Here is a 23810-nt window from a genome sequence, read left to right as displayed (position 1 = left end):
TTCATATATATGTTGACAGATGTGGGCGGCGGCTGTCTGTTGCAAGCGACGTATTTTTATTATCTAGGTCGAGTTCCAGGAAATGATATGGAGTAACGTATGCGCGGCATGCGTTCTTTTGTATAGGGTGAAGGCCCCGAGCATCCTAATGATATATATGCGCGTGTGGGGTCGAATATATAGCCTCCCAGGAGGTTGTAATTACAAGTCAAAAGGAATACATCACATTGTTCAGCGGGCGGGAAAATTGTAAAGTCGTTGTAAAGCCCTAGTCACAAATAAGAAATTCAGCTCAGCCTACGTGTTGGCGAGCTTCAAATGTGCATTTTTGGCCAAAGTACGGCCGACGTCCTTTCCATAGCATTACGCGGGCCTCGGGCGATTTCTAGAAATAAAAGTTGGTCCAAATATTGGCCTTTTATCAGGTTAGTCGATACTGACTTCGTCCATGTCCAAGAGATGGTACCATCTCATAGGGGATTTTTAGTTTTTAGTGTTCGACGGAAATTACGGTCAACGCTCGGGTGATTTTGAAATACGGCTAGCTTCGGGCGATCTAAAAATTTGGCCGACGCTCACATGAAATGTGGAGCCGGCTTAACGACATTACGTAGGATTTCAGCAAAAATCAATTTAGCGCAAAAATGACTTCTTTGCACTGCAAAAAAAAAACTGGCTAAAATCGGAGGCATGCAGACAGCCAATAGATTTAACAAGAAGGAGTCTACGGGAAACGTTTGACTGACAAAATGACAACTTTCCGCACTCCGCCCAGGTGTAAAATGGGTACCTGAGTTTGGTTGGCCAGGTAAAAGCCGTTGGAGGGAGAGGGCGTGGGCCCAGCCTTCCAATACTCTTGCGTAGACATACTGGATAACAGCGTATTGCCCCTATATGTTATGGCGTCAAAAACGGTATGGCACTACCTCTAGCTCTACCATTACGGTTTTTTCACAGCTGTTTTACGCCTATCATCAATGCTAGTTAACATTTCGAAACAATTAACGCCAATGTATAGACAGAGACGATTTATGAATTTTTAGGTCACAACTAAAAAAAATATAATGGGACATTGTGAAATATGAAAAACGTGCCATTGGTTCCATAATTGGATCAAAATTATAATCTTTTAATTTGAGTTTGAATGGATCATTTATGAATTTATGTCAAATGCTAGCTTATCTACGCTCTTATTAGTCTAAATTAAATCGTCCTACTTTTCAGTTTGTATTTCTTCATAGTTGCCGTAGATCATTTAGTATAACTGTAATGAGAAGGATCCTAAGCTTTGTTCATGTCATATTCCCGTGGCGCAAGCGGTAACGTAACCCCGCTGCTTTGTCATCTGATGGAATTCCATGGATCCTGGGGCCTGAGTTCGATCCTAGGGTCAGCTCAGCTCGGACATATTGTAAGGGATTGCATTCATAATTTCGGATGGTGACGTAAAGCCGGCGGCCCCGTGTATGAGGGAGCTTTGGACGTAAGCCTCAAGCGTCAAACCTCTGCATGCAAAATAACACAACACTCTTATCGAGAAAAGTGGGCTTGGGCAAAAATGCGAGCCGTGGCGAAGCCGCATTGCACTACCACTAACTACTTGTAAAAGCATCATGCTTCAATTAGATTGAGCTGACTACTTATTACCTTTTATGCATGTATGGAGACTTTCCGATCACAGAACAAAAAAAAATCCATGACTTGGAATTGAGAAGGTACACGACCAAGAGGACGTCTTAAGTCAGTCTCTGACAAAATGATGGGAGAAAAAACGTAAGAAACTGTATGGTACCTATACAAGAATGGTCTACAATGTATTATGGAAAAGCCATATAACGAATACGGAACTATTTGGCTCTCTGCCACCCATCTCATCAGTAGTGCGACGAGAATAATTTTTGAGATTGAACTTTGGGTAAGTACTTTCACAAGATGTCGTTTTAGTTCTTCTTATGCTTATCTGAAATGAAGACATTCCACTATAACGTCTTCCCTGTAGTTGCGGAATGATCTAAGATCACTGGTAAGGTAAAACCATTCAGCTGAAGTGGTTGGAATGACGTACTTTACCTTGATACGACCCACTTTAACATTCATGATTCGCGTCAAGAGTCGCCCGACCAGTAATAAGAGAAAAGCCAGGAGAAAAGGACCCAAAGGCGCGGGAGAAAAAAAGACTAATGAGGCCATCATTAGGCTAAGCACGTTCGGGGGCCTGATGTACTGCAATTAATGTTTGCAAGGAAAGGCTCACTATGGGGTAAATGGGTTTCTTTTTATCATTCTTTCTCTTTTTCCTAAAAAAAAGAAATTGTCACCATAGGCGCTAAAACAAATGAATTATTTTATGATTGATGTGTGCACGTTGTGCCTAATGGTTATTTTCATAAAATTCCCCTGTTTTTAGCATCTAGGCAAAGTCAAGGACAATCGGGCACTCTCAACACCGTCAGCTAAATTTTAAGAATACTAAGTACAAAGAACAAAGAACCTATAATAGTCACAATAATTACAACAATGATAATATTATAATTTAGATAATAACGAAGTGCGCCACTCTTCATCACCAAAATCATAATTGAATGCTAACCGAAAAAGTTATGATAACAGATAATGCATATGTATTATACAAAATGAAGTGGTAGGCCTTCTACAATTAATGAGTACTCTTAGCAGCTAAAGGTATGATTCACGAAATTCTACTTTTGTTGCATGTAGGAAAAGACACTGGCGATGTGGCTCTCCTCTGAAGTTAAGAACTCAATTTTAACAACGCCAAGTACAAAGAACAAAATACCCTAATATTCAAAATAATGATAATAATAAGAGTAAATGATAACGGAGTACGTCTCCTACCATCAATGCAGGCCATAATTAATAACTACACTAATAAGTTGTGATAACAAATGATACATACGTATTAGTATAGAATGGAGTGTTTTGACTTTGTATTTTGTAACCTTGATAGTTTCCTCAAAACTTTCATCAGTACATTTGCAAAATGTACGCATAATATCCATGTAATGCCGTCAAATCTTGAAAAAATAAAGAAAACCTAATCTGGCACAAGTAAACAAAACGTCACTGTAATTACAGAACAAGCTGTTATGGGGCCCAAACCTACGTCACTTCTTTCTCACACGAAATGCCATCAGTCATAAAACTATACAGATCATAGCATATCCTTGACAAAAGATACAACGACTGCAAGTTCAGCTGCAACACCAAGACACAGGGTGCTCAAAATCGACCTTGGTCTTTGTCCTTCCAAGAACTATTTACATATCAGATATATTCGTAATCCCTCTAAAGATTCTTAGTTAACTCGAACACAAATATCCGGAAACACAAACAGCCAAGCCAGAAAAACTATACCTCCATTTTTTATGAAGGCAATAATCAATGGCAACTTTAAAACTAAATCTAACTTGAAAAAACAAACTGTCAAAGTGGGTCAACGTTTTGATTTGATAAAGCATCTCCCATGAGATAACAGTTCCGCCAACAGCCAATATGGTTAAGCAAGCTTACGGCAAAAATGGCTCAGAAAGTCATAAAATTTGTTGGAAGTGTTTACGAAGATTCATGGAAAACGGTGGTTTCAAGATGGCCGCATCGATTTTATACCGTTTTCCCACACAAACAATCGATGCTAATTCGGTCTGCCTATAAAAACCCATCAAATTTGCCGTCAAAAAACATTAAGTTCAAAACAGACCAGAGAAAAATAATGTTGTGTTTTCGGTTTACTGTTACAAAAAAATAGGGTCGGTAGGGAGCGATTCTCTTTTTGTTTTAAAGATTTCAGCTGAGGTCATACAACAAAAACAATCGATGTTAATTTATTATGCTTAAACCCATCAAATTTGCCGTCATAGAACATCCCATTCAAAACAGACCAGAAAAAAATAATATTGCGTTTTCGGTTTACTGTTATAAAAAAATACTAGGGTAGGTAGGGAGGGATTCTCTTTTGTTTGAAAGATTTTAGCTAGAAGTCATCCAACAAAACAGATTAGTCATTGACTTTAGCTCTATGTAAACCACTACCAGGCACGGCATTTTTATTATCATGCTGTAACCATAAATATGTAAATTGTGCAAAAGATATACAGATTAAAAAATTTTGAAAAATATTATTGTTAACTACAAATTCTTACGTCGACTGTTCAAAGCCCTAAGTTTGCAAAACAAGAGGTTTGTTTTTAATTTCGTAACTCAGATGTCAAATTTAAGTTTTATCTATCTTTGCTGACCACAGACAAAACAGGACTAGGATTTTGCTGGGGTCGGTCGTTTAACGGCCTAGAAACATAACATTTCTCTCTTGGCCTAAGAAGTTTTATCGATCTAGGACTTGTGATTCCTATATTATTAATTTATAACGTGATTCGTATCGATTGTTCTGTCAGTAAAGCGGAGGAAACACGGTTGCGGTTCATCTCATTTCTAGGCCAGCCGTGACCGGAATTGTTTTCACTGACCCTCGCAAAGGGCATCAGGTGTTGTGCGAGGGGAACCTGTAGGACCTACCCATTGCGCTGACGTAATCTAGGGTCACGTTAAAATTAAGCAGGTTGCACTGGTCAGTACAAACCCGATGGGCTACGCCATGGGGGGGGGGGGGTAGAATCAGTAGCCATATATTGAATATAGAAACAGGTAGATACTTTAATGTAGCTCCCGACCAAAGGTTTTGCCCATTCTGTCCAAATCGAATAGAAGATGAGTTTCACTTTATTATGGAATGCACTAAATATGATGCTTTACGCGATGAGCTATTCACCTCTCTCAATTCAAGTACTTCAGATTTTAAGACGCTCAATGCCACAGACAGATTTGACTATATATTTAAATGCAACAGCCCATACAATGTTAAAATAGGCAAATATGTAAAAGATTGTTTTGTTACTAGGAAAAATAGTGGTACTCAAAATTAGCCCAACTTTGATAATGTAAAACATAAGATACTTACTTTGCTGTAGTCAATAGTTTTATTCCATACTTATGTCTTGTTCTATGTTTACTGTTGTTGCCATACTTTGTACCTGCTACAATAGTCGCGCAATAAAGTTCTGTATAAAAAAATATTTAAAAAAAAATTAACGGTTCTCAGTGGCAAATGTGCTAGATGTTGGCACATCGGCAACCAAATCCGTAGGTTGTTTTTGGCACACTGTTCGACAGATTAGCCGAGTAGGCTTAATTGGTGGGCGTCACTCCACCGCCAGGAATGGTAGTGTAAAGTGCCTTTCCCAAGGGCACAATGTCGGGGAATGGTGAGTATCGAACTCGGGACCTACGGATTCTGAGTTCAACGCTCTAACCGTTACGCCACGCCAACGTCGCTGGTACCATGTATAAGAACTTTATTGCACCACAATTATACATGGTACAACGTATGGCAAGGATTTGTAAACATAACATAAAATAGATGTATAGAATAAAACTTAACATCCTAATTACAAATATAATACAATAAGAGCTAGCATACGTTTTCGATATAGTGTTATAATCGAGTTGGTTTAATCCTTAGTTTCGGTATTTTTTTCTAAGGTATGGGATACAAACAAAAAACAAACAGACACAGGAATCAGGTAGCAACTTTATCATCCCTGGTATTTGGCCCTGGTATTTGAACTTGGAGGTGTTGGGTTCGAATCCACTGATACGTTCAAGTTGTGCCTTTGGGAAAGGAATTAGATACGAATTTCCACACTCCACACACTCGTCAGGTTAAAATAAGAACCTAGCTCAGTTAGGGAGTCACTAAATGAGCACGAAGAAGATTCCACCGCAGTTATCGAAAAGAGTAGGGGTACTTCCCAGTGACATTGGATTAAAAAGAAAAAAAAACTCATTTACACCTGAGTAAACTGGGGAAAGTCGCGTTAAGTTCTGTTCCTAAGGGCACAACGTCAACGGGACAAATCAGGGAACCCCGGATTCGAACCAGGTATCTCTGGGTTCTGGCTCTGCCACTGCGCCACCGCGACTCGAATATGCAATACAAACAGATACAAATAGACACACATGCAAGATAATGAAATAATTGATAAAGATCAAGGGAAAACAGAGTGTGATTCGAGATAGCTATCTAACCCTGACTGCTCATTTGATAACAATAAATCCCATTAACTAACAGGAATTAGACTAAAAACGCATCCGGCTACGCATGATTGTGTTTTGTGTATTTCTTCGTATACCCAATTAGTCAAATATAACAATCGAAATTAAAAAGAAAACTAAGATCCAGAAATATTGAAGAGTGCAACGAGTCAGATTTTCAGACAGTTCTTAGTCAGACAAAAATTGGTCCATATAAGAACATGTGCATAAATGAAAATATTAATAGGATGTTCCCAATTTTTCAGACTTTATTGAAAATTAGAGGGCGTAAAGCTTCTACGGGCCTGACAAAATTTCATATCATTGGTTTATCAATTTCATTTCACAAACAATACAATACAATTAATACAATAAAAATCATACACTGACATTCACCTTGCAGCCTTATGTTGGATGAATTTTGCGAAAAAGGGCGCTTACAAACAGTAGCAATAAAACCATATACATTAATATTAGTAAAATACTTTTAAATTTTTTGTTAGGCCTACTATATGGGGTTATTTATGAGGTGGATAAGGTATGGTAATGTGCTATAATGTGTTTAGGTGTGACAGGCCTTGCCACTGAGGTATTGCCAAAATATAACAAAGGCATAATCAACATGCTCCGAACAGGGTTGGGCAGCAAAGCACTGTAGTATTCTTAGGTTCCCTCCATCTTCACAAAATCGCCATTCCTTCACTACTGAGGCGTCGAGGTCTCTGATATAAACAAGACCACAACTGCCCTTGTTCCTAATCTTCCAAGCCATATGCACTATATTTAAGGCCTCGCCACTGAGGCGTTGCAAAAATATGCATAATTTACATGCTCCGAACAGGGGTGGGCAGCAAAGCACAGTAGTATCTTTAGGTACCCTCACAAAAGGGGAGGGAGTAGCTGAACAGACGTCCATCAGATTATATGTACAAAACAAGGAACAAAAGCAAGCTTCAAAGTCCACCTTACAGTATTTCAATGCCCAAAAACTTACATCCACTGGACAGCTAAACATGTCTAGTTAGCGTTTTTGGAAAAAGCCGGGCTTCGACTCCTGCATTCTAACGCACTAGACGTGTTTGAAGGTAAACAAACACTGATCTTACACCCTGCAGCTGGGAATCCCTGGTCTAGTAGGGGAAAATCCCCTCCCAAATGATGCAATTCTACACCACAACAAAGGTCAAAGGTCACAATTTCTTTCTGGATTCGAAAAGTGAACACATGTCTGGTCCCCCTGCCTGAAAAGTCAGTATCTTTAATAGGGTAGGGAGCAGCTGTACAGACGTCCATAAGATTATGTACAAAACAAGGAACAAAAACAGGCTATTAAGAACACTTAACAGTTTTTTAATGTCCAAAAACGGCCATCCGGTGGAAAGCTTAACATGTCTAGTTGGCGTTTTTGGAAAAATCCGTAATTCGACTCCTCGTTTGAAACCTCTCTGATCTTCCCCCTTGCAGCTGGGAAACACTGGTCTTTAGGGGAAACCCCCTTCCCAAAAGATGTTATTCTATACCACAACAAATGTCTAAGGTCACAATTTCTTGTCTCCCTGCTTGAAAACTTGCCAAAATTGACCGAAGATTTCACCAGGAAAAACAAAAACAAAAATAATAACCAGATAAATAACGGACAAGCAAACTGGGCTCCGTGCGCATGTCCGTTAACCGGTTTCTCCCCAATAGTATGCAACAACACAAAAGTACAATTACGTACAGATCCGTCTTCAAAACCGATGCAATGTGATTGCTCCCGGTTCAAGTGATCGGATCTCCCTGGTGGCTTTCAGCTGTACCACTGGTTGCCTTACCGGCATCGCTACTAAGGTGTCGCCAAAAACTACAAAATAACGATCAAAGAGGCTACTACACATCACAGTAGCACTCAGGTAAACCCCTCCATCTTCATAACCGATGCACGATGATTGGTCCCGGTTCAAGTGATCGGATCCCCCCGGTGGCTTTCCGCTGAACCACGGGTCGCCCTACAATCACCGTGTTCATTGATTTCTCGTAAAAGGAACGCCACTTTATCGACAATATACTCCGATACCGAAAACCCCAAAGTACAGAATCACTTGACAAAAGGCACTATGTATTGATTCAGATTGTTTTCTTTACACGGGTCGAAATTGAATTGTTTTTTTTGTATGTACTAGTATCAGACGGCCGGATTTGCTGATCGATAAAAAATCGAAAATGTATATCAAAGTCGCCAGAGAGTCGATCGTATTTTGCACCTGAAAATCTGTCACTTTGAATAGAGCTCAGTGACCTAAAAACATCGCCCGATCCCTATAACACTTATTAATTGTTGAACACAACGCCTGCTGTTTTGCTGTCAAAAATGTTCTTTCAGACAAAAAAAAAGTCCAAATAAGCAATGGTTTGATGGTAAAGACTGAGGGTTTTTATCTAAACGCATGGCGCCATTGGAAAGAAGTCAATATCGCAGCTAACCTTAAAACAACTTTAAAGACCGGTTGCGGAAAGCTAATCAGATATTGTAAATGCATTTAAGTTTGCATGGTTTTTATTTCAATATAGGGAGAAAACAGAGTGTTCGCGGTGGTTTAAAGTTTGCGTCTGACACAATAATATCGCTACATTCATAGGTGGGCAAAAAGTTTTGCGTTGGTTTTAATTTCGCGCTGAAAATTCACCGCGAAAAATAAAACCAACGAGAACCTGTCTGTATTTTAAGAATCTATTTTGCTTATAAAAGGATAACTATACAAACTCACTTTGTGTAGGCGAAAACCGGGCTATGGTTATAGGGGGAAGGCACCTGGTCACATGTCACCTCAATACAACTTTACGGACCAGTTGCGACCAGCGTGTAAAAATCACATTTTGAAATTAAAAAAAATGATTGTATTAACTCACATTGTGTCGGCTACGAACGGGTAATTCCCCAAAACTGTGGTTATAAGAGGAAAATATTTAGGTCACATGGGATCTCATAACAGATGTAAAAACCAGTCGCGTCCAGGTTGTAAAAAAAGTGCGCTTTGGAAATAAATGATAATCATATCAACTCACTTAGTGTCGGCTACGAAGTGAATATTTCCCTAACTATGGTTACAAAAGGAAAATACATAGGTCACATGGGATCTCATAACAGATGTAAAGACCAGTCACGTCTAGGGTATAAAAAAGTGCGCTTTGGAAAAAAAGATAATTATATCAACTCACTTAGTGTCGGCTACAAAGGGAATATTTCCCTAACTGTGGTTAAAAAAGGAAAATACATAGGTTACATGGGATCTCATAACAGATGTAAAAAAACAGCCGCGTCAAGGGTGTAAAAGAGTGCGCTTTGGAAATAATTGATTATTATATCAACTCACTTAGTGTCGGCTACATCCGGGATATTCTTCTAAATATGGCTATTGGCGGAAGTCCATTGGTTGAAGTACTTCCATAACTGGTCGACTGAAGGGGCGAAAACTGCAGGAAAATGGAATCAAAATTAGTGTTCTTGAAAGATCTTCAAGGGCAATACTATCATGAAATAGTCATAGCAGTGCATTAGTTCTTAACATCAAAACTAAGGAAAAAAAAAACTTTCTAGAAAAAGAATTAATTAGAATTATTTCGGTTCAAAGACGTTTCTTAATCCTACCAACTTTAACACAAAAGTCATCTAAATTATTAAATGTATATGTGTAACAGCCTAAATGTACTAAGAATATTGTTATATATAATATAGATAAATATTGTTATTAATTGCCATTCCTTTGAAGTCAAAATCCATTTGTATTCAAAATCCATTTTTTTCTTAACCTTTGTTATATTAGCAGGGCTAACGACTTGTAACCACAGGCTAGTTGGGCAGCCTTGAAATGCGTACTTAACAGCAAATCAAATAAACAATGAACAAACAACGCGCCTAAATATATAGTACATTTATAAAAATTTCACAAGCATATACATTATATACCTGAAAAATAAATCACATGTTTATTGCAAAGTATCCAATGGTGAACTAGAGACGTCGATACCTTGGCGCAAGTCACTCGACCTAACGTTAAAGAAACTTTATCAAGTATCAAAAAAGTACCTTGATGAAAATCTTGATATGGGCGTTTGTGTCCTAAACAGGTGTATGTTTATGTTAATTTCGTTCTATGAATACTAGCCCCGGAAAAGGCATATCAGCGTACAGTAAAGGCGAGATCAAAATAAAACATGATATGCCCTCATCTATTATTACCCAGACCTTTGATGTAGGAATGAGAAGATTGTGACATTTAATCCCACAATTTCTTACAAAACATGTTTTCAAGTCTACCTGGCTCAACAATAATAAAAGTTAGACATCCAGGTAGTAAGATACGAAAAAAAATTGTTACTCAAGCAACTGGATAAAATTTTGAAACAGTCAGACGTTTCATACAAAAGCCTAGATACCTAGCTAAACCGTATCGTATCGTTTGCATAATTTGTACAGATATGGTAGTGACTATCTGCGTGGATCGCGGGTTTACATAGTTAGAGGCTGACCACATTCGTACAATTGCCACACGATTGCCAGAAAAATACGAACAGAATAAATTACATGAATCGTCGTGCATACATATCTGTAAAACACAAAGTGGCCTAGAAATACCCAATATAATATTTGAAAGAGTTACTTTTAGTTATTACTGTGATTTTTATTCAATATGATAGAGTAGTTAATATAATTGTTAAAAAAAGACAAAGATTGTAAATTATGTTATCTTTACATTGCCATACATATATTGTCATAGATGCAATTGTTGAACAATACAACCTTCGATATAACGTGCAAAACTGAGTGTATTGATTCAGAAAAAGGCTGCTTTTTTCTTCTTTAAAAAAAAGATCATAGTCGGCGGTTGGGTCAGTAACAGCCTAAACAAGTTATAATACGAATGTCGTACGAAGACCAACGACGAAATAGACTACGCCGTTTTCTAAATTATCATAAGAATCTAATAAAATGAGTTTAAAGTCTACGCCGTCTAAGCTCGGTTAAGAAGAGAGGTTCACTTATGGTACCTGAAGATGTATAATAACTCTTAACAAGAGATAATGATCGTTAATTTCACCTTACTTCCGTGCACTTAGCTAATCAACGGAAGTTATTTTAATTGATCGGTGTTTATCTGTTAAGTAATTAGCCTTAATGCCACCGCCACACAGTTGGAAATTGATCGCTTGACGACTTTTAGAGCTCGGGCGGTTACTAAATTCCTTGAACTTCTGACGACCAACAAAAACGGCTAAATGTCGCTTTATGTTTATGACGGCATAATTGCGTACAATAAACTGTAGCATTTTATCTTTAAATTTTTCCAGTTCAAGGTCAGATTAGCACCAAAACTCAAAACAAACCCTTTTGCGAGTCATTTGTGATTTTTTTCTTCACATTTTTATGCAAACGTACCAACTTTAAGTACATTACATAACATAAAAGCACATTTACATTAAACGTTTACAATTCCACAAATATAAACATTTAAATTTTTCTACAGGGTCATTCTTGGATTAGTTGTTTTCCCTAGTTACATATATTTGTAGGGTCTATTCCCACTGGCTTTTTTTGGTAGGGTGTGTTCCCTATGGTTTTTTTTTTAGATACAAAATACTACTTGGACTTACGCACATGAATGCATTCTCATTTAAGAAAACATCCGAAACGCACAGCCAATGGGAGAACAGATTGTTAGAATAAGTTCCAAACGCGGGGCCAATGAGAAAACAGATTCTGAACAAAATCCTTAATGCGCGACCAATGAGAGAACAGATTCGTAAAAATGGTCCCAAACGCACGACCAATGAAAAAAACAAAAACTTAGTAGAAATAAGTTCCAAACGCGGGGCCTTACTCTGATTTTTGTTAGAAATATTTGCTATGTCTAGGTCTATATCGATTGAACCTAACGGAAATTGAGATTAGGACCGTGTTTCTCTTTCCGACAAGGTCGGAAATTGGTCGGAAAATGTCCCCTGTTGGACGGAATAGCTAGCATCTGCCAAAATGCATAAATCGACTTAGAAACAAACACAGACTACAAGAAAGTTTGAGAAAAGATGGCTTCTACATAATACACGTTTCCAGGATGGTACACTCTCTTTCAATACACAAAGTGAAGCTTTTGAAAACAGGATGCTGACCACTCTTAATTAATTTGACCTAAGATCTATGTCACCTAATTGCCATCTCTTAAAGACGTCCTAAACTCGAGAAGTGAGTGTTACTTTCCACTAGATTATGTATCAATAAATACATAATCAGCCGATTTTTTTTACAGAACTCCACTTGTAGTGAATCACCCAAGGTGTATTTTGTTAAACAATATGATACTCACTAAACCCATGCAGACCCAACTCATGCATTCCCTATACGTATACTCACTTCCTTCATCGTGAATATTGTTGGCATGAATGAGGCTTGATAAGCACAATAAGAAGGCAACTTGTTAATAAGATATGAAATAATACATGGCAAGACAATTTTTTTTATCAACCCTGAAATCATTTTTGTAACCTAACTTTTGTCAGACATTCCCAGGTACATTGTATTCAGCCATAGGCTGAAGCTGTTTAATTCAATTCATTAATTAGAAAATAGAGGGTCACCTGGGGAATTTAGTAAAATACTGGATGTTTTTGATGCGTACGGGACTAGTAGGTACTTTATCGTACACTATAATAAATATTCATTTCTACTTCCTAAAATTATTATCTATTGGAAAATACCCCCCCCCCCCACTGGAGTTCAGGACTTCTTTAAACGATGAAGGACCTGACACCGATTGTCGGTCACCATTGACCCCTTGATGACGTCAATAGTCCCCAAAGGTCATTTGACATAGTGTTCGGGTCAAATCAATTTGTGAATGACCAGAGGACTTATCGAAAGTTTGTTAGTAAACGCATTGCATTTGGTATAGGAATATCGCGTAAATTTTCTTTCGGAAATATTCTAATACATTTTGTATACGAAGATGGCGTGTGAATTTTCTATTAGGAAATAGCGAGTAAATGTTCTATACGGGAATAGAGTGAACTTTTTCTACCATCGTGTTGAAAACGTATATATGTTTCATTACGCAAGACTTGGAGCGTATACGTTATAAATGCTGTTGTTATTTTTCTTCATTTTGCTACTTTCCAAGTACGTCATTATCTGGTACTCATCATGAGAAATGTCCCCTAGCTCCAACTCGAGAAACTCGTTAGTTTTAATTGAGTTCCTCCCTCTGATATTGAATGCTACTGAACGAATTCTAAGATCAACTGTAAGAAGTCTGCTCTTAATTTTTTAAGATCAAATTTATGGTCACAGTGATGCCCTTATTGTAATATATACTAACTTAATAACACATTGATTCTATGTTGCTTAAGTACTGGTAAATATCACAAAAGCTCATCATAGATACAGCGAAATAGATGAATTAAAGTAAATGAACACGTTGATATCAAATAACGTGCAGGAACCCGATATTATCAAAACAGGTCTCAAGTGTTGAATAATTGCGTCATAGTAGTCATCGAGTTACAAGTGATGACGTTTGTCATTACGTAGCCATGGTTACAGCTACGTCATCAACAGTCCTTCATAGTTGATAGCTGCCTTCTCGTGTTATCTGTTTTTTAATTAATGTCCTAGCGCTGTACTCTCACCTCTATTCAGGGACGCGTATGCAGGTTATTTAAGGACGAACCACCTTTAGCTTATGGTTCCGGGTCGAGGTTCAAATCTGACCAGGGTTAGGGTCATGACACGGTAATCTGCCGGAAGTGCGTGGTCGTCACTTTGATTTCTGCCCCATATTGCTTGGTGATCCTTTTAGCTGTGCATACATTTTGTGTACCTCCTGAGAAGCCCGTGAGTTGTAGTATTCTTGGGCGTGGTGAAGTTGGTTCGCCGTCGAAGCCTTTTTTGTATTAGTCTGCGGCATCGTTCTAATGCATTTTCACCGAATTTGCGTTTTTGAAGATTGCGAAAAAGTTATCACAATACTTTTTAATTTTTTTTTTTCATAGACACCATTTACTAAGCTTTCCAGGAAAACTTGTTTTTTCCAAGCAGGTTTGATAAAAAAAAGTGTAAAAAAAATAATAATTTCAGTGTCCAAAATTTACATTTTACTATAGTTTCTACCCAAAATAAAGGGGCAATGGAAAGTACCGACAAATACACCGGAAAGCAGCAGAAAATCGCTTTTTCCCGATATGATTAAATTTTCCGTCCTAATTTTCTTGGCGGAATTGTAGCTAGTCGACCTGAAATAATAAAAAAACTCCGGTCCGAAACCTTATATAAACATACTGCTTCATTGTCTCCTATATTAAGTTTTTCTCCATGAATGTTTTTTAATCACTAAGTACGCTGGCTGTACTCGATGTGTTACTTGGATGCATAACGATAGACGTTGAAACGAGAACTTTCACTTCTTCGCAACGTCAAAAACAAGCTCACCTCACGTGTTCCACAAGGTGGTGATCCTAAATTTCCTTTTGCATAGTTATTGTTATTGCTGTAGGCCGAATACTCTCTCTTAGCAGCCAGGGGCTGAATTGTGAGGAGCGTACATTGGGCGGGGCTAGATCGCTATGGTCTGGAGCGACTGCCATTCGGCGCTCACTTAGGTGACCTCAATACGACAATTGCCCCATGTTCGGCCATAGGACTGTCGGTTTTGAACCACTCACACCGGGAAGGACCCCTATTTTTTTCGATAAGTGCAATGGGCTCTTTAACGCGCTCGAGGTGTGGCTCTCCTCAAACACGGGTCCTCCATTTAACGTATTATCCGAGGAACGTCCCTAACCGAAGCTAAGTACACCTGAGTAAAGTGAGAAAATTCGTGTAAAGTGCCTAAGGGCACAACGTCAACCGGGCAAAACAGAGGACCCCGGATTCGAACTATGAGTTCTGGGGCCAAACACAATGCCACTGCGCCACCGCGACGCCGCATAGTTTGGACATCATGACTAGTTTCTTTACCATCCTTATCCATGTCCACCTCATTCTGTTCTCTGTCGCTCTCATTGCTATCTATCATCATAGAATCAAGACAACTCGACTACTCTGTGACAGGAGTAAAGGACACCATCTATATCAGGGCGTACCAACATTCTGTCGACCAGGAAGGGGGGCGTTATCGACTTCCTAAAACATTTCACCAATTGCTGACGTCACAAAGACATTCAGTAACATGTCAAGCACGATCAGGTCAGATTGTCTCATTAGAAAAAGAAGGCCAATTGAGCCAGTCGACAGTTTAATTGTTCTGTAAGACCACGCCTCATGTCAAAAACAGGAGATACAAAAACAGGAAGTTCCGCTGCAGTTCTGATGAATATTGCTAGATTACGTTAAAACCTCTGTCTTATCAAAATCCCCGTATCTAGCATTATCAATACAACATAACCTCTTAACTTATCGCTGCTGGAAGTATGTGGAGCCACATAGAAAACTACAAACAGACACATCATAAAACAATACCTCTCTTTCACGATGGTAACTAAATGGCGCTTCCTCACTCATTTTCTTGCTAACATCATGAGATGTCAAATACCTGTTATGATAAAAAAATCACATTCAAAAATAAAGAAAAATGGTCGATCGCAGAGTAGTAGTGACAATGATAGAGTCTCGGATAAGTTCGTAATTACAACAACAAACTATTGTAAAAACAAAAAAGCCAGTGGATATTAGTGGTGTTACATATATATATTTTGAACATTCAAAGACCCTAACACAGCCCCAGATTGTTGAGAGAAAATTACATCTACGAAACCTGAGTTCAACTTAACATGACGTGTCTATGCTGGAGGGATTGTTACATTGGCCACTAATGTTTTATTCACATTACAGGTACAGTCATATGGGGAGGAATTTTAGACAGCATGTCACCTGTATGTATCACATGTATTATTGAAAGGGGGATCATTTCAATGAACGGAATATTTCAAAACTCATCGAATCATAGTTCGTAGGTATGCAATAAAAAAATAAATTGCTGCCAGTCCCGACTTAACTAGGGATACAGAAATATGCCTTGTGTGCTGGACCCGGTTATAACCGGGATAGGGTATTCCCCAGAACAAAACAGCTTTGCGTGCGTGTAGCGCGCGAAGCCGGGAAGTTAGGGGAGTTAGCGCCGCCGGGTGTTTCGCGGGTTTCGTGAGGGAGGTCAGGGGTCAAACATTTTTGATTTTTACTTGGCTAAAAAACCTGGCAGCTTAAGGGTTAAATACATGTGAATGTCAGTAAAATAACGACTTAATATTTGGAATACGTTTTAATTGAACATAACGTAAACAGTTTATTGCAAAGTCCTGTCCGAAGGCTAATTGCAAATATCATAGATAAAAGAAAATGGTAAAAAATAGGTATAAAAGCGGTTAAACTATAAAAAATGTAATTGTATATACCTAGTGAAGGGTTTGACGTCTCTTTTGTTAGCAATGGAAGACGTAATGTCCCACCTTTTCGATAATTTGTGGGTTTTGGTAGTTAAAATTAGAATAGTAGTTTCTTTGTTTGTAAGCTTAGAGAAATTCGGATACATTTTAGTGGTCTGAATCCGTCACATTAAGTGCCCCAAAGTATACATCTTGAATACCAGCTTGAAATGTGAGTACTTATGTATATATTATAAGCACTCGTATGGTAATCTTTTATCAAAAGAGTGAAATAAAGACTTTCCATATTGGAGATGTGTAGAGTTACATTTCCCAAGCTTCAGTGGTAGTCTGATGCTGGCGCTACGTACTGTAAATGCAGAAATGTTCGCGGTGGTTTTATGTTCGAGGTTTTCGCTGGGAACTTTCAGTGCAAACTTAAAACCACCGCGAATCTATTCGACTGAAGCCCTACTATTGTTTCAAACGCGAACTTTAAACCACCGTGAACACTCCATTCTCTCCCTACCGCGAAATAAAAACACCGCGAACTTAAATGCATTTACAGTATGCCCTCAGATGACTTCCATACGGTTACAACACAGCGTATAATTCCACATGTCAGATACAGATGTGTAGCAAAGCACAAGCAAAGCACCGAGACTAGCAGTCATGACACGTACTCCATTAATATTTTATTCAAGGCCTCTCCCCAACTCCGCGGAGTATAATTAATAGACCCTGCATCAGGTTAGTCCGCCATGATGATCTGCCATATTTCGATCTTTAGATTGTTCATCATGAGGCAAGGGGGAGGGGGGCGTATTCATAATGTAAAAGTTGATGCTGGAGCGTATTGTTACTCTATATTTAGACCACGCTGACTTGTTATGCATAAAATCAATCATAACAACGTTTAAGCTCACCTAAAGCTTTCGTATACTAGTAATAAAGTTGAGTAAAGAAACGGAAGCTATCCACATGATTTAAGGTATGCTTGAAGTTTTGGATCGTGCTGTGAATTTTCTCCTATTAAAATAAACAAAAAAGTTATACTCGTGCTGTACATCATACAAGCAATATACACAGTAAACATTTATTACATTACGTAGATTACGACAGCCTATAGATATAACTAGTAAAACAAGAGGATGACTGTAAAACAAGAGGATGTGAAAGAAACTAATTCTAAAAACAAGTTGCCCGGTATACGATAAGAGCAACATTTGGGCCATTTTTTTTTCTTTTCTTGCCAGCTTACTTCGGTTTTGGGTTCCAAGAGGGTTTCATCCATACAACTAAACTAGTAAGGCCCCATTATCATTTCGAGACATGGTTAACCCTATCTAGACCGGGGGGAGGGGGGGGGCTAAAAGTGCCCGCGCCAACTTTGACATCGTATAACTGCCAAACGACGTAAGGTAGGACAACCAAACTTGGTGACTTTTCCTAAAATTTAGTTGGCAACAATATAATGATAAAAGTATAAGTTTATCATTTTTCTTGTTGCCATGGCAACGGGTTTCTGATGAGGCATTTTATGCAAATTTCACTAAATTCGATTTAAACAATCATATGGTAAATTAAAACTATCTTATCCTGTGATGTAAGGGGTGACACAATACCTTTGCTTTACTATATAGGGATAAAATTCTGTAGATGTAGAAGGCTTAGGTTCAATCCATAGCTCGGGTACGTAATGATAGATTGTATTCGCCTCTTTGGATGGTGACGTAAAGTCTACAGCCAAGTACATTTTCATTGACTTTTCACTGCACGGTGGCGACAAGTGATTCACAGAACGAATGTGTGAAGAAGTCATAAGAAATAAAAAATAAATTTTCTCACGGTGATGATAAGAAGTGACCATGAAAACAGTGAACATAAAGATAAGGTGAAAAAATAATCAAGAATCACAGTATATTGCTTAAACCTATTTATTCCATGCTTAGCTTGTAAGAAGAAATTAGATAAGCAATTAAAATTCATTTTCCCTATGAAATATTACAGTTTTATTGCCATAGCACTAGTCATATTGATCATCCCTTTCCCTTCTTCCCTTAATAAAATCCTATCATATCTCTCATAAGGTATCATTTTCTTTGAAACGGCTATTCATTGAGCATAAGGCTTTAATGAAATCGGTTTTAACCTGCAATTCTGTAGTACATGAAGCTGTTATGGTTCTCAAATAGTCATGTTTCTTCGAAACCTTAAGAACTACTCACATACCAATATCTTTACAGTACAAACCCAGTTAGATGATCATGAGTTAATGATATGAATACCCAAACACAGCCCAAAACAGTACCCCTGTCGGAGATGAACCTCCTTTCCGGAGGTAAGTAGTGTGTTCTGTTTTTTGTTTTTGTTTTTTTTACTGGCTCCGCGATACACATTTAGTACAGCACCCACCCACCCCTCCCCCACCCCCCCTCCAAAACACAACACAAACACACACACACACTGTCATTCGTTCCACTGGCAATGAAACAACGATCGTGCAAATCCTGGGTAAAGGAGTTACCATTTCATATTTGACTTTCTGCCAAATTGACTGTCGTCAGTCGATAGAGGCATTGGGTTTGACATTTGCAGCTATAAATTAATCATTTAACCTATTGAACTGAGGGGAGGGAGTCGTCACAAAAATCTTCATTGTATAGACAAGCGACTGAGGATAGGGGTCGTCTTCAAGTATATATTTAAGTATATATTTGTATCCAAAAATGCCTTATTTAAACGATATCTGTTTTTCAATTGAAACAATTATTCAAAGATCAATGAGAAAATATTGTGCATAAGTATCCTACAAGAAAAAAGGTTACAATTTTATTCTCATTCTAAAACTCGAAAATACATTTTTTTTGTCTAGTAGGAATATAAGGCACCTTATTGTTTGTTGACTTTCCATTCTTAAGACATATTGCACAGTCTATGACCGGAATTGACATAAGCATGGACAAAATTAGGACAAATTTATATTAAGAAAACGCTACCTGTCATAAAAGTGTCAAGTCCACAGCATATCAAAAAAAGACAATACGAAAACCGGAATTCATGGTGTATTACTTACACTGCATGGAATTCGATCTTCAAGCACATCTTATAGCACGCGAAAATGTTCAGTTTCCCCATCAAACAACAAAATCGGACTTTTACGTACGCTTAAAGGTGCAGTGTTAGTGACGAAAGCCAAACGGGCACCCAAAATTTCGACATTGACCTTTGTCATATTACGTACCAAACTGTTAAACACAATCAAAATCCACCAATAGCTTTCTATAGTTATGCTTGCCAAAGTAACTGGAAAACAAGCCCGGAAAATAAACAGACAACCAGATACATTTAGACACAGCAAACACAGTACCTCTCTCACGGAGCGAAGACAAGTTATCAGATGCATGCCGGGAAAAGGTCACGCGGGGTCAACCGCGACGCCATCTTGTCAAAGCGCCGGTGATCAGCGGTTAATAAGGAGAGATGGTAGTACGTTATTGCGGCTGACGTCTAACTCACAGCCCCTCAGATTGCTAATAAACAGGAGCGTTAGCGTGAAGATGACAAGATAAACAGATAGGGAATGATGTGGTGCGCCCATCCGGTAGTTAAAAGGCGGATATGATTGGAACCGAGATGGCTCACCGTGATAAGCAAGCTACAGACTCAATAATCTCCATCCACTCCAAGCCTGCGGCATGTAAAAATGACCTCCAGCAGGCACTAAAACGATTTCTTCTCAGATAAGCTCGTTGCAAGTCCAATTTACCGACGTAATTGAGGCCTGTGTGATCTGTTTTGTGTAACGAACTGTACGTAACTCAAATGACCTTCATCGCGAAAATGAGGTGGCGGTATTCTTGTTATATAAAACGTCGGGAGTCATTGTTCGAAAACATCAATCATTTTCTAAAGAGCAGGCGTGCTTTGATCCTAATGCTCTATCATCGGACGTAGGAGTCTGGCTAAGCCGCCCTCGTACCGGGGTCTGAGTGGAACCTTCTAGATTGAGCAAATTTTAGCCTCCAAAGCACTTGGAGGAGTAGGAGCACGCCCCGCTGCGCTCTTGTCAAAGATATTACTATAGGCACTAATGTAGGAGTAGGACTATAGGGTTACGCCACAGTGCGCTCTTGTCAAAAACATTTCTATAGGCGCGTGTTATACGTATTCGTATGCCCCGCTGCACTTGAGTTAAGGCAGGCCAGTCCTACATGAATATGTATTTGAGTTTAGGCACCTGTGTACAGAAAAGAAACATTATATTGTTTTTAATCCAAGATATTCATCTCTAGCCAAAAATTTAGCATGTATTAAAGAACAAGTTGCCAGAATTCAACGTGTTTCAAGAATTACTAAGACTGTTCTATGTTTCGTCGTAATGTGACAGAGCTATCGAGGCATACAGTAAGGGATGGCGCTTTCCAATCAGCCTGGGCCACCCTGGTCAAAAGCAAGTACAAGCACTAAAATAGGAGTAAGGGCACATCCAGATGAACCCTGGTCAAAAACAAATCATAATCATTTTTCTACAGGTACTTGCAGGACTTTATGTACATCCCGGTGCCCGGCCGTGGCAGAAGAAAATTCTTACAAGCACATGTAAGTCAAGTAGATGTACGCCCAGTGGGTGCCCTGGGCAAAAGAAACATGTGGTACGCCACTGATGTACGACATTGGACGAAGATCTTTCGGGAAAAAGTCACCTTGACCCGTAGCTTGCTGTCCTATATATGTGCCACTAGGCGATCCAAAAATGACCTTTATTTTTATCATTCTTGTATCTAACTGAAACATGAGTTTTCGTAGAAATCTACAGGGCATAAGCACATTGCATGGGGAATACATTTTACGTCTGACAAGTTATGCTGCTCATTATCTAGCTATCTCACACAGCGATGTACCTCGTTATCCCCCTCATTAACGTAGCCAAAGGTCTCATCTAGATGTATGTTACTCACCTTCTGGAAAAAAATGCAACCTTTAAGATGGGACGTTAAGTGCCAGCCCCCTCGCCAATGTACATCATTGTAAAATCGGCATATTATCGATTTACACTGTAAACTCGTCTGTTTTTCTTTAACTGTGAATACTTGATATGTTTTGTGTGAGATTTTACTGAAACAGTTGTTTATTCACCAATACCTTGCAGACATGAGATTGTCTGCATTGACTCGTGTGTTGCAAGTATGACCTTTTTACTTCAATAGAATATTTCCCTTCAAAGAGTGGCTGCTGGCTTGATTAAGTCGTCCTCTTAACATCTTTCTGATTGGTCGGCGGTCGGTAGCAAATATAGCTATCAGCCGTTTGAAGTGGGTCTTTTGATATGGTAATTTGTTGTGTTACCGTCATGGACTGAGATTTGGTATTATAATACTTTGTCACAGATACAACACTGCATTTGTCACAACTGTAACCCTACCTTTTTCACAGACACAAATCCATATATGTCACAATCGTAAATCATAATCCTCGTCATTGTCATAATGCTTCGTTTGGTCTTGATATAGTACTACTTTTGGTTAGAGTATAATGCCAAAAGGTTCAAAGTTGTAGCGCCATATTTGTTACAGTTATGATGCTATATCCGTTGTAGTTATGATACAATGCCCGTCAAAGTCATTTTGTTCTACTTACCATGATTTGGATATCACCAATTTTATTAAAACTGTATCGTCAGTTTTTCAGATTTGTAACACTATATTGGTTACAGTTATAATCTTATATAACAAGAACGATGCCGCCATATTTGTCATAGTTGTAACGCCATATTCATCATATTCATACTGCAATATACGTCACAGTTCATAATGCGTTATTGGTCCTAAAATACCACAACCTATGTACAATTGTAACGCTACGTTTTTCACGGTTATTACGCCATATTTGTAACAGTTATAACACCATAACTGTCACAGTTAACGGTTTACCCCCCATGATTCTCAACTTTCGGGCACAACGCCAAACAATCCTATAAGCTGTGTTCATTCATATCCTGTACAGTGTCACTTGTACCGATTAGTGAAATAGATACTGTAGAATGAATCACCATAGGTTGATCACATAGTATGTTTTATTCACACATAAATTTTCCTTTAGGAGCAGGGATATCGTGGTGCTGACTTAGGATCGAAACGTTCTAGCGGACTCCAAATATGTGCCTTTTACGTAGGCACTTAAGAGGGTCTGTATGGGGGTCCCAAGAACGCTTCCAGCTGAATTCAGAAGAATACCCTACATATTACGCTAAAATCAAGGGTTGTTATTTACTAAAATGTGGTTGTCTAGATACGAATTACATGACTAAGATGGCTTTCCCTAAAAAATACGGCAAATAATCCGATGTGTCTTACCGTACCAGGCTAGAGGCCTGCCCACCCTAGCCTTGGACCCCCCCCCAAAAAAAAAACTTTGCCCCACGCGGGGTCATCTGGGGGCAACGATTATGATGATAAATTTTATTCAAGTTAAAAAAAAAAACAGGCTACCTACGTCGTACAGGAAAGAGCATGCAGACACTCACTTAAGTCGTGTGTCCTCAATCAACTCACAACATATGTAAATGAGTTTGGGAAAGTTTCGTCAGTTGATCAACTCATTCACCTATTTCACACTGCCTAGAATTCAAATTTGACCTTTGACATTTTTCCCAGAATGCATCGTCTGGTCAAGAAAATTACATAGTACAGTTACTCTCCAGGTAGCAACAGTTTCTCTGAAACAAAGGAGTAAACAGCTTAAACCTTGAGTAGAAGGACGGTAAAACAGAGGAGCTAATAAGGTGTTTGGTAAATATAATAGGGATGTGAATTTGACTTGGTGGACATAAGTATTTTCCGGGGCAACTAGCCAACACGTCGCCAACTGTTGCTGTGAGTTGGTTTCGCCTGATGACCTCTTAGGTCACGTCTCGTGTACCGTCTTCGTTCTTTGTTATGAGAACGTGTTTAAACCCTTTCCTGTGCACGGTTCCGAGCCAAACTGTCGTCTCTGTGTTCTACTCGGTGAGAACTGATTTCCTGCGCCCACGGGCCATCATGTTTCGTGTTTTCTCACACTGAGAGAAACTGTACTACGTAGATCAGACGATGCATTCTGGGGAAAAATGTCAAAGGTCAAATTTGAACTCTGGGAAGTGTGAAATAGGTGAATGCCGAGACGTACCCCACCTCTTTTAAAGTATGGTGGGATCCTTAAAGGAGTCCTAAACTCCAGAGAGGTATATTCCAATAGATAATAATTTTTGGAAGCAAAAATGAATACGTATCACAGTATACGATAAAGTACCCACTAGTCCTGTGCGCATCAAA

General features: G+C 38.7%; 1 long non-coding RNA gene across 1 annotated transcript in view; it reads right to left on the bottom strand.

The window, feature by feature from the left end:
* Positions 1-23810, bottom strand: part of LOC136436995 (uncharacterized) — a 70389-nt gene that overhangs the window by 4628 nt on the left and 41951 nt on the right. The window contains exon 2 of the long non-coding RNA XR_010756126.1: positions 9462-9561. This is a non-coding gene — a long non-coding RNA (uncharacterized lncRNA). The remainder of the gene's footprint in view (positions 1-9461; positions 9562-23810) is intronic.

This window comes from Branchiostoma lanceolatum, chromosome 6 (assembly GCF_035083965.1).
Source record: "Branchiostoma lanceolatum isolate klBraLanc5 chromosome 6, klBraLanc5.hap2, whole genome shotgun sequence".
Classification (NCBI taxonomy): Eukaryota; Metazoa; Chordata; class Leptocardii; order Amphioxiformes; family Branchiostomatidae; genus Branchiostoma; species Branchiostoma lanceolatum.
The sequence above is the reverse complement of the archived record's forward strand: the minus strand, read 5'-3'. Positions and strand labels throughout refer to the sequence as shown.